The sequence below is a fragment of the Manis javanica genome, chromosome 8 (genome assembly GCF_040802235.1).
Source record: "Manis javanica isolate MJ-LG chromosome 8, MJ_LKY, whole genome shotgun sequence".
Classification (NCBI taxonomy): domain Eukaryota; kingdom Metazoa; phylum Chordata; class Mammalia; order Pholidota; family Manidae; genus Manis; species Manis javanica.
This window is the reverse complement of record NC_133163.1, coordinates 4,227,321-4,240,241: the sequence shown is the minus strand read 5'-3', so window position 1 is coordinate 4,240,241 and position 12,921 is coordinate 4,227,321.

The following is a 12,921-nucleotide window of genomic DNA, read 5'->3' as shown; positions in this document are numbered from 1 at the left end:
AGACTCCAAAGCCCACAGCCTTCCCGGGATACTGCAGCATGGCCACCACAATGGGGTGCCAGCCTGCCTCCTGCTGACAGCCCCGAGCCTCCGTACAGAGGGTTGTCACACACTCTGCTCGATCCCGGAAGTGGTTAAGGTGTCTCTTCCAAGTCTTGTGCTCTCTGCTCAAAGCCCTTTACAAAAACTTGGTATTACCGACTCAACCTTACAAGGTAAACTAAGCCTTAGTCCGTCCGATTTTTTTTTTTTTCTTAATTTTACAATGAAGAACTTTCTTTATGCTTTTATTCTTGCAAGTACAAAGAGAGACAGAGTCTACCACAGGGCTGGCTTTCCAGCGAGGAAATGGAACGCCGTAAGTCGGGGCACTTGAGCTGGGCTGGCTCTGCAAATCTTTATTGCCATTGTCTCCCTGCTTCTCAAACTGCGCCATCTGCCCATCACCACTATCAGCGGGTCCGAGGTGTGCCTAGGTCTTTCCGTGACCCGCCGTGGCACAAGCGTCCACCACACAGTGACGGATACACCTGTCCTCGTGCCAGGCCTTTTGGGGAGACAAAGATGAGACAGGAAACGTGTCTCCCTCAAGGAGACTGCGGTCTGTCCTGAAAGCTGGCTCACACACCCCCACAAACCGTAGGTCACCACACACATGAATCAAGTGCTGAGGAGCAAGCACAGGGAAGGACAGAAACGGGGGCTGGGAAACAATTGCTAGTGGGTGGCACCTCCCTTCTGGGTAAAGTGGGCGGGGCTCCCCAGAGATGCTAGCAGGTGCCCTGTGAACGGGATTCTGTGGCCCCACAGGGTGAGAAAGTGCCGGTTCAACAAAGGCAAACAGCATGCTCTCAACTGAAGCACATTGTGAATCTCCAGAGGACAGGAAATAACACGCAAGGTTCCAGAAACTGAGCTGACCATGAAATCCTTCTCCCCTATTCCCAAGAAAGATTGTCTGTTCCCCGGAACATGGTTTGCGAGTTGCTGAAACAGGGTAATCTAAGTTTTATTCTGACCTCAGCAATTTTAAACATGCAACCAACTACGGCTGCATCTTCTGTTTCCTTCCCCCAGTTCAGTAATGAGATACAAGATTTTTGTCTTGCCGGAATTCTTTATTTATTTCCATTAAAAAAGAAAAAAATAGTACAGCTACCAACAAAGGCTACACTCTTTTTTGTATTAATGTACTTCAGACTCAGCTTTTACCTTGCTGGAGGGAGAACTTAATTACTTACAGGTTTTTCTAGAACAGTCCTCAATTCAACCCTACCACAGTTTACACTGCAGCCCACATGACAGAATCCCACTGGTATTTGGCGGCTCAGTGTCCTTCTTTAGAGTGGTAATGTTGTGCTTCCAATGATATACACAGAAAAGTTTAGGAAATACCAGCTGCCTAAGAATGCACAGACCCAGGGATTGGCCCCCCTACCCTAAAAATTACAGAATGCATTCCAACCCCCAAAAATGTCAGGAGTTAAGATTTCCCATTAGCCACTCCAACAAATTTCGTGCGTGCTCACTTGGGAGCCAGTGGCCCAGAGGTTAGCACCCAAAAATGAATTTCTTTGGAAAATGGTAGCCTCTGGAAGAGACCTTGGAAATGTGAAAGAAATGGGAAAAGAAGGAAGATTCTCTCTTTCATAGGCAAACTTCAGGAAACAGAACATTGCTTTCCAAAATTGCTTTTAAAATGATTAGCCAACAAATTCCAGGTTGCTCACAGCCTATAAATGATTTCCAGAATCAAGCAAAGACACACTTCTCTGGGTGCCTTCTCAGTGCACACGATGGGCACCTAAGGCCTGTGCCCACCTAAGAGGCCTTCTCTGCACAGAGGGTGAGCACTCCACGCCACAGGGGCCCCAGGGTGGTGCTGCACGGCGCCATCTGCTAAGCCGTGGTGATACCCGGGCCCGCCCTCCCCAGGCCCTCCCTCCCCCTCACAGGGAAAGGGGAAGGTCTGAGTCCTGCTAAGAGACCATCCACTCCCCAGCCAGAGCCCCATCAAGGCCAGACCATTGCCTCAAAATGGATGGCCGCCCTTCCCTTGCCAGGATGGGCCTCAGAACCAGTGTTCCTAAAGAATACCAGAAGAGGCCAGGCCGCCCCCTCAGCAGGAGCACTTTTCTGGACGACGAATCAGCAACAGCGCTCTGAATGACCCCTCTGCACAATCCCCGGTGCCTTGAGATCTAAATTACTCTAATTTTTCTCCCCCAAAATTAGGCATAACATTATAATTGCAAGTAATGCAAGAGCAGTTTCTCCCTTCATTGGATACCAAGCTCAAGATGTTACAGGAAAAAGAAATAGCTTTTACCACTGATATGAGAAATTTAAAAGAGAGACAAGTGTGAGCAAACAAAAGCTGTCACATCAAATACTGTGGGGGGAAGAATCCAGAAAAAATGCCAGAAACGCTCAAGTCTAAATAAAGTCATTTATTTGTTATTTTAACCCCTTCGTTGTCAGAGTTACTGGGAGAAGCTAGTTCATTCTCTGCAGGTGGGATCTAAGGAAACGGCTCGCTGATGCTCATAATAATTGTTCTATTCTCACGTTTCTCTTGGTTCCAAACACAAGCAGTGTTGCGGCTGCTTCTGTGGTCCCAGCTCTTCTGCAGGTCTCAGTCTTCAAAGAACTCGACCTTGTCCAGTTCCCACCAACTTAAGCAAGGAAACGCCCAGTAGCCCCCAAGGGCGGCCGCCACACACCGTTCTTGAGTCCCTGGTATTCAGGATGCATTCAGAACAATGCAGAGGAAACTATTTCTTGAATTTAGTGTCCTAGGGCAGCTGACATGTAACTCAGAGGTATTACTCCTTCCATAAGCAGAACTCTAGAAGGCCAGCTGTAAAGGTGGGGGCAACACACACTGTGTGGCCCCCTTGCTCCTCCCTCAGTCAAGATCATAACCTGTTTGCTATGTCAAGGTCATGTACGTGTGTAAAAACCGGGTCAGATAACATCAATGAAGGAGCATCGCTGATTAAGGTCTACAGAAAGAGAGGGATGTATTTCCAGTTAAAACACACTGATTGGGCACTGACATCACGCACCCCAGTGGGCCCTGAGACGATCATTCACAGCCTCTGCCCTCGAGAATCTGCCGTCCGCCTCCCAGTCACTCCTCTGCCTGGTGCAGTAAGGCTTCTGCCTCCAGGACCTGCTTTGGTGATGGTTACCAGGACCTGCCAGCCGAGAGAACTCCACACTCAAACTTGCGCCCATACAGTAACTCGGCATTCTCCGCCTCCCACCTTTATCCCAAGTCCCCATACTAAAGGTCCCCTCACCTTTCTCCAGCAGCAGCCCCACCACCATGAGCTGCCATGCACCTGTGGCGACAGGAGGGGAGCCTGGGAGGCATCCTGGGCCCTTGCCCCCTCCCCATGGCCAGTCCCAACACCGCAGCACGGCGCACAAAGGCCCCCAGGGTCACATGCACCCCCACCTCTACAGCTTTGCACCTGTGAGTCCCCACACCTCAAACATACTCCATGTCTCTTCCCGGGCTGTGTCCTCCAGCCCCCTGGCTCAAGCTCACCCCACACTCCAGGGTTCACCCCCACACCCCACCTGCTCCAGGGCCCCCTGAGCTGCCTGCTTTTCTTTTCCTGGGCCTCTCAGCTCCATGCACCTCACTCATCCAGGTCTATGCACCTGGTCATCCTACTAGTGATAAGCACCTTAGGGGCAGAACCCGTAGGCTTTGCTCTGGGTCCCCCAGGGCCTCTTACAGAGCGTGAGGTAGGTGACTGAGTGGCACCTGACTTACCCATCAAAGGCAATCCCCTTGGATTTTGAACAGGTAATGTCAATTTTCAAAATGAGCCTGGTTAAGTGAGGTGCTGTGATTTTCAAAGGTTTTCACAAACAGGATGAACCCGCAAGGGCTCCGTCCAGAATTACAGACTCCTGGAGCTTATCTGACTATTTCCCCACACTCCCCTCTTCACCCTGAACCTCTATTTTAAGACATTTTTGTTTTTCCTCACCTCATGCAAATTTGCCAAGAGTGGGAGAGAAGTCCCCTGGATGGTCCCAGCTGCCCTGGGGCAGCCACCTGCTGCTCCACCTCATTGCAGCTGACCCCAGACTCCTTCACATCCTTCCAGAAAGAGCTGCTCTGGAGCCCTCCCCCTGGGCGGGCTCCTAGGGACACAGGGACCCAGCAGAGCGCTCTCGGCCCAGACGTTCTGATGTGCGCTTCTGAGCGGGAGAGCAAATGATGCATGCGCACTCCCCACAAGTCTACAGTTTGTGGTCTGTGTTACAACTTTACATTTGGAAGAGGTATTTTAATTTTTTATGAGTTGTGAATAATCATGTAATTCTGCCACCTTCTTAAAACTAAGATGTTTCTAACTGACTCCCGTAGTCTGGGGCTGACATACTTATAGGGATTTTGCTTTTTACCTTTGGGTTTTGAGCCAAGTGGGTGCCAAGCAAATCCATTTGCCAGTTAAGACCATTCATGAGGGGGGCCACCCTGCATAAAAAAAGGAAAGGAAAATCCTTCCATCCTGCTCAAACATTACTTTTGAAACACAGATGCCACCTGCACTCACCGGCCCACTTTCCAATTTGTTTTCCAACTGCCACAAGACTTCAGTGCTCCCAAGTTCCTCTAACACTCTATTTTGCTCTTTGTAAATAAGTCACATCCTCTGAAATTCCCCCTCGGGTCTTCCTTATTCTTCTTCCAGATGTTTGAGAACCTAGGGAAGGCTTGACAAGATCCCACCAGCAGTGCCACTGTGCAGGTCTTGGCGGCCGACCAAGGTGTTTTCAATGATTGCCTCAAAGGCTCTTCTCCATCAAATGCCTCCCACTCTAGATTCATCCCTGTCAATCATCAAGTCACATGGCCATCGATATTTCTGAGCACCCACAACATCCCAGGCCCTGTCTGGAGCACTGAGTGAGCAGGCAGATGAAATCAGGGGTCTGTGAGAGTGACCTCTTGAAGTTGCTACTCTACTATCACCCACTGCTGACACCATGACATTCACACTAAAAGTGATTGTGTCATGAAATACAGACAAGAGATTGTCAGTCATTAGTATGCACTTGTCATTTTTTCCAGGGCATAAGTTTTTTTTTCTCATATGTATCTCTTAGCTGGAGGAATATCAAGAGAATCTGAATATCACCATCTGGAAGTTATGCCACGGACTCCGGTGGGCAGGAACAGAGCTGAGCTTCTCTTCTTCCTCTAAAAGTGTGTTTCCTGCTTCGAGATGAAGCACAAACATGTCAGATGCCCTAATGAGGCTGGTCCAGAGCCTAAAGGTCACTTGGTCTTTACCTTCCACTCTCCAGAGGCCCAGGTTCTAAGGATTTTCTCATGCAGAGGGAGGTGGTTTCCTCCAGGGATATTTGACGGTCAGTGACTTCGCTGGACCAGGAAATCAAATGTTGAGACACACAGAGGTCCACAGGGCATGCCCTGCTACTCACGGAGTCTGTTGTCTGTCTGGGTCCCAGATTGTGTAAGGCGGCCCCAGGAAGCCTTCCGGTTTCAGTGGCAGGCAATCACCAATCAATATTTCATTCAGTGTCACTCTCCTGTACTAGTATTCCCCAAGTTGATGGCTAACTTATTACTTTTGAAACTACTGATTACTTTTGAAACTAGGCAAGATCATTATTTGAAAGCACTCAATTTCCATCCCTCCGTTATATCACTTTCACATTTAAAAGCCTCTGGTGTCCATCCAGAACCTCTTTTACTGTCTCTCGATGTGGTTCTACTGCCGGCCAGACCAGCCTGTAAAGACTCCCAGCACCTGGCAGGTGAGGGATGCTCAATACGCACAGGACAGCATTTTCAAATTAAAACCGTAGTTTTAACTGCTGTCTACTAACTGTTGGTTTACATCGTATGTGGAGTCCATATTTATAATACGGCATTTGTTCTCCCTTAAATGCTCGCAGGACAAATTCAATTTGGAAACGCTCTGCTTACCATGCAATGATTCTGTCCAAACTGGGCAAATGCTTCTGAACCTCGCGGCTTTTGAGGCTGCCTGTCACAGAAGCTAACTGCAAGCAGAAGCTTAAAACACTTGGCACTGTAAAATCTGCCCAATCGTCCTAATTTACGCCCGTTCATGGTTTGTAATATAACAAGCTGTCACTAAAAATGAAGAGTCCCCAGCTGCCTCTTCAGTCCTGAGACACAGGGCTGCGCAGGCCTGGGGCGCACGGGCTCCTGAGATCCCCCGGGCTGTGAATCTCCACTCGGCCTTGGCCTCGTGGAGGGACAGTTTCCTCATCGTAAGATGGAGATGATAAGAGTACCCAGCTCGCCGACTGACACGGGGAATAAATGGGTCAACACAGACAGAGCCCTCAGAACAGTACCGGGCTCACTCGGCAAATAATGACGGTTAGCCCTCACTAGGTCCCTCCAGCTTCATGACAAGCAAGCAAAGACACAGACAACCACAAAGGGTTTAGTGTGAGGTTCTCATTAGGGACAAAAGGCACAAGCAGTTTAATGCATTTTATGATAATGTTTCACACAGTCCTTACCTAGACTTCTGTCAAACGTAGTGTCTTTTCATAAACAAGACTCACATTTAGACTCTTTACACATACAGAGGAGCTTTAAAAGTGACTCAGTTGAAATCCAAGAGCTGATAAAATAACAATATTTTATACAAATTCGTTTATGTTGGTGGACCCAGTCCTCAATATTTTTTACCACATTACCTTAAAATGTCATCATACGGGTTTGTAGTGGACAGATTTAAACCTAACTTTATAGCTTGGAAGTAAGTTGTAGTGTATTGTAGTAGGATCTGGTACGTGCCCTCTGAAATGTTAGGTATGTAAAGTATTTTAACATTGGGCCTATCCTAGTGTCAGTAAACAAATTCTCTCAACTCCACAATATGACCCAGCTCAGTCCCAGAATGAACTGGGTAGAGAAGCATCTGGATTTTTGAAAAGTTTCTCATGCTCCTATTTAATATGAGAAGTTGGAAGAACAATGTCTGTGGGGAAACAATTCGCAGTCTCAGTTGGCTTTCTCTTCCTCTAACACAAAGATGACGGTAAGGTAGGAAAAGCGATTGTGAAAAATCGCATGCTTGGCAGAACAGATTTGTAGACAACAGGACTGGACAGAAATGTTGGCTCCCATTACCACTGACTTACATCAGACATTCTACTGCTGTTTCTGCCTCCAGCACTTCTAAAAGCAAACTGCGTCAGAAAGCAATTGCCCCTTTTTCAGCCGGGATGTGGTATTATTACACCAAGCGGCATCTATCACCTGCCTTGCCTATAATGGTGATAGTGGGTGCCTGCAGCTAATCTGGGTGACATTAACTAATCTTCAAATGACAGAAGCAATGTGAGGCCCTGGAAGGTCCCCAGGCTAGCTCAAGGCCTGGTGCTGGGCCAGATCTGTCAGGGGCCACCCGTGGCGCCTGTCCCTTCCCTTCTACCTGCTCCTGCCTCCCAGGGACCAACCAGCCTGGCATCAGAACAATTTTACTTTTGGCACTGCCTGCCAGCCGCACCTGGGGACAGGCCAGCTCCAGGCCTGGCTGCCCCTTTCCACCTGGAGGTAGAGGAAACCTCCCTCCCACATCCCCAGTCACACCAGAGGGGAACAGTCTCTGAGGTCCCCACTTCCTGATACCTTCATCTACAGCACCCTGTGCCTCTGCAGCCTACAGAGAGGCACACACCCACACACAAGGCTTCCAATTTTATGGCAGTGTTCATGATCATTTCCAAGCTCAGGTGGGCTATACAGAACCTGCTGGGGCCCAGAGCAGATACAGGGCTGATACATATAGACATAGTCCTACTGCTGTTACCTGACAGTTTGCAAATTGTACAAAATAGCCAGACATATTTAATGTGTATGCAGACACACGCCACTCATAACCTTATTTCCATGAGCAAAAAATTTTAAATCTCCTTAGGACTCAGATACTGAGAATGTACATAATGATATTAACAGGTGATGGGCTAATACTCTTAATATGCCAAAGAAAATACATATCACTCATAAGACAAATATTCAGCCACCTCAATTGGTCTAATTTTGTTTTGGTCAAATCCTATTCTCTCTTTAATAATTACTGATGACATCACCATGCACATAGTACTCAATGTCAGGCACTATGCTCAGTACCTGGGTCATCAGGTCGATCCCTGCTGAAGACTCTGATGCCTACACCTCTTGCAGAAGAGGAAACAAAGGTGTAGAGAGACCCAGGCCCCTGCACATCACAGAGCCAAGCTGAAGGCCCGGAGCTGGAGCTGAGGCCCCGGACTGACTGGAGGCCAGACTCCACAGAGCCAAGCTGAAGGCCCGGAGCTGGAGCTGAGGCCCCGGACTGGAGGCCAGACTCCACAGAGCCAAGCTGAAGGCCCGGAGCTGGAGCTGAGGCCCCGGACTGGAGGCCAGACTCCCGGCTCCTAAGCTAGATTTGTGTTCTCACTGAGCATCTTTTTCCTTAGAAATTCCAACAGTTTAGCAATCCACTATTTAACTCACCTTCTCCGCATGCTGAAGGGCGGAAACAGGTCAGTACGTTCACATAAGGAAAGCGCTCTTCCCCATCCATCCTGACCTATAGGCAACTACATAAAATATACATAAATTATATATTAGTAACTGATAAACACAATACAGCTAGCTTAAAAATAATTTCAAAAACAGAGTGACTGCTTCCCATTCCTTGTAGACTCAATAATTGGTTGAGGTTTATTATTTACTGGTCAACACAAGCAGGGGGCTTTGGGAGGAATAATAAAAAGTACAGGTGTTTCTGCCTTGTCCCGAGAAATCAAAATTGGGTTGTACAGATAAGCTGCATATTCCAGAAAGTTCTGCCTTTTATGAGGATAAATCAGCTCAGCACTACAAGCTCACTTATCAAAAATGGAGGAAGGAAGGATGAAAGTATTCCTTGCAGGGGGAGAAAAGCACTTGTGCCTCTCAGACCCTAAGGGTGGCCCCTTTCTTCATGGCTACAGCAGCATGTGACAGACACCCATTCCCCGTGTGCTCCCCTGGGAATAAACAGGAACTTGATGGAGCCAAACAGCAGGTGCAGCTTTGCATGAATCTAGTAATATTGCTTATGCTTTTACTATTTTTAATATGCTATGACTGTTTTGCCTTTTCAGAAAAATTTTTACAGATTAAATCACACTGCTTTAACTTAAAACCCAAGGGTAGATATTTTTCCTTTTCTTTGTGGGGGCAAGTTCTGGAATCATTTTAAAATCAAATTCTGATTCCTCAAACATCACGACTGCTAACTTGGGGTATTTGTCTTTCAACGTGACGAGCGTCGTGCCGAACACCGATCTGCAGTGTGGCTCACCATGCAGACTTAAATCGTCCTTCCCACAACTTTATCTGAAAAGTCTGACAATGGTGACAATCACAGGACTAGTTTTATTGGGTAAAACTATTCTATCTGCAATTTACTCTGACAGGCTCCACAATTTTTAAGTGCAATTAAATCCTAAGAATTTGCCCAGAAAAAAAAAATTCTACCACATTTTTTAAAATTTTTAAGAGAAGGAAAAAAAAAACAGTTGAATTGAACAACTAATTACTAACTGCTTAAAAAAAAGAAAGAAAGAAAGAAAAGGGAAGAAAAGCTATTTGGCTGAGCCCAGAAATCGATTTCATTGTATAGACAGGCAGGTTTCTCAGCTTGAGAAAGAGAGGCCTGCTGGGGAGTCAAGCATGGTGACCAGCCGCTCCAGCCACTGCAGGCATCCACATCTTCACAGGAAAGGCTTTATCACTCTGGGGGAAAAAATAGGAAACTTGGAGAAAACCATCCTCAGAAACTGCTACCACCTGATTCTCCGCACAAGCATGGACCAGCTGGCTCCCAGACAGGTGGGAGAGCTTGTTCCTCGCTACCGTCCACACGTTCACACCCTCAGCATCCCAGAAATGGAATCTGAAGATACAGCACAAGCAAGCCAGACCACATCTGCCCACCTTGGGGCCAGCGAAGGGAAGGCTGTCCTTTGTCATGGTCTAGGGAACACGTTCCTCCACACAGCGGGTCTGACTGCTTGCCTTTTGCGAAATCCAAGGTGCATTTCTAATCTACAGCTAGGGTCACTGCTGTCCTGGAAAATGTCCTGTGCCCCTACTTCTTGGCATTCCACGCCAGAAAGCTTTATTCAACAAGAAGCTAATCTGACATTGAAACAGCTATCCAGCTGACATTTGGGAAGTTAGACTTTTCTTTAAGAGATGTCAAGTCATATTTAATATTGTGAATGTTGTATATAAAATATGAGCTTAATGCAGTAGGATATTTCTAATGGGACACTTTCAGCCTCGGTATTTCTTGGCTCTAGGAGCACGCAACTCAACAACTACACACAAGCCCAGAAGAAGCCAGCCCCAGCCACCTGGCCCCTGCCCTCACCACTGACGTCCCACCCCCTCCCCCAGCCCCACTAGGACTTACTGTCCCCACAGACACTCAACTGTGTCTTCCCTCCTCCTGGGGTGCCCCATGCATAGCACTGGCCATCGCCTTTCTGTGGCCGCACCAAGACTTCTATCACCGGCAACCCTCGAATGACCTTGTCGGTCTTTCCCTACCAGGATCTGAACTTGTTGAGAGCAGGGACCACCCCACACACTCCCCAGCACCTCACAGGAGGCTGACACATGGCAGGGCTCCCAGAGATATTTGCTGAACAACAAAAGGGTGAAAGATGCTCCGTCCCTCTGAGCTGCCAAGACAGCAGGCATGAGAAAGCCACCTGGGTCACAGACGGCTTGTCCCACGTCTCCCTCTGCAGACTCCGAGCCCATAAGGGCAGAAACGGTGCCCATCCACCCCACCATCTACCCCAGCACCTGGGCCAGTGCTCTGGACCTGTTAGATCCTCAATAAATGTTTACTGAATACATGAGTAAGGACAATACTGACACAGAGACCCTGAGTGTGAGCTAAAGGGCCTGTGAACCAAAACCTTCAAACTCCCCTGCATAGGTGAGGATGCCGGGAAACCTATCCAAGGTGATAATCTTTGTGAGTACCTATTACAGGCTATGAATTCGCCTGTTGCAGTCCAGCAAGGCTTTAGGAAGATCGAACCACAGGGAAGGAGAGCACCCCGTGGACTTGAAGCGGGCCTAGGACTTGGGCCCTAGCACGCTGAGCCTTCCTTTGTAACTGTCTGTTCCTTCTTCCTGCACAGCACCCTCACCTGGATCAATGCCAGCTCACCCTTAGGACTCAACTCAGGTATCACCTCTCCAAGGGAGTGTTACTGGACCCCTCCATGCCTGGCCTGCATGTGGGCCCCAAATAAATGCACCCCTGATGCAGCTGAGCCACCTCCCCTGGAACCAGCACGCTGTGGCTCCACTGCGTCGGCCCAGGAAGGGACAGATGATTTCTTCGCCATCTTTAGAGCAGTGATTTCGCCACCTGCCTCGGGTAGTGTGGTTTGCTGTTTACTGTCCCTCCCTCTCCCTAACCTGGCACTCTCTTTTCTGCCTACACTGTCACCCACTTCAGCTACTTTTACTCACACAACATTAAGTAGATGCTTCATTCGCTAAAAGCGCTGTGCAACATCTTGAGATCTTCAGGTGAAAAGAGGCAAGCGCGAGCAATGTTCCGAGGAACTTCAGACGAAAAGCCTGCCCTGGGCAGGCGCAGCCTCTGTCTCCTGCAGCCGCCAAGGTTCACCCGCTGGGGTTTTCAAGCCCTCTGTGGTCAGGCGTGCCTAAGTACACATAGCCAGCCAGATGCTAGGCTTGTGGGAGGGAGAGGAGGCGAAATGCCTCCACTTCAACCACCTTTTTAAGGCCATCCTGCTATTTTTGGCAGCTCCAAATTACAGCCCAGAACGTGAAGTCCTTCCAGTTTTCTCTTAAGAGCTGCCTGCTGCTTCCCCTTCTAGCCCTCCCAGCCCCTCCCAGCCCTTTTAAATCAGGGGGTGGGAGGAACTCTTCCGCTTTATTAGTGTCAGCTGCCGTCGCCATGAAGCAGGCATCTTGGAATGCACACTTACTGAACCCCAGGTTATTTTCCAGACCCCCCTAAAAATATGCATTATTAAAACAGGCCCACTTTGAGCACTAGATGGAATCCTGAAGAGTTGAGTGCAAAAATGAATTCTGTCTGGCACAGTGATCATTTTTCCCCACAACTTCTACCTTAATTTCAGAAGTACATTGATACAGGTCACATCCTCATGTCCAACACAACAACAACCTAATGAAGAATTCTGACACTTCCTGAAAGTGCACCCAGCCCATGTGCATTTAATTTGCTTGGATGAGACCTATAAAAAACTGCTTCACAAAGTATTTGTGACCTTTCCTATACAATAGAAAAGTATAATTAAAATATATATCACACGCCCATTTAAATCAGAATTCTATTTCTCCAAAAAGAAACCTGTGTCTATCTCTTGAAACAGCTGATGTGTAGTAGAAGTTAATATAGGTCACACAGAGCCACTGAGTCAAAACTGGATAAATGGCAGAGGTCATGTAAACCCAACCCTCTAGCCCTGCAGGGACCCTGTCCAACTGCTAGAGGCTAACTTTCACCATTTTAAAGGATACTCAGTACCTCAGGTTCTATCAGCCACATGTAATTTATTTCTGTTGGAAAGGTCAGAGACAAATGACAGCACCTGCAGCTTTTATAAGCATGGGAGAGTTTCCTAGCAGGGGGAGGGGTGGCCATCAGAGGTCAACTGCTGTCTTGGCATTGTGTCCAGCCCATGGGGTACCTCCCGCAGTCTCTCCCTTAGCTAGAAAGGGACAGGCAGACCTCAACTTCAGAAATGTTTGTATGGAGCTTTTTTAATACACTAAACCATGATTCTCAGTCCATAACTTTTTGTGAATTATCTGAAAATACATCGGCATTCTTT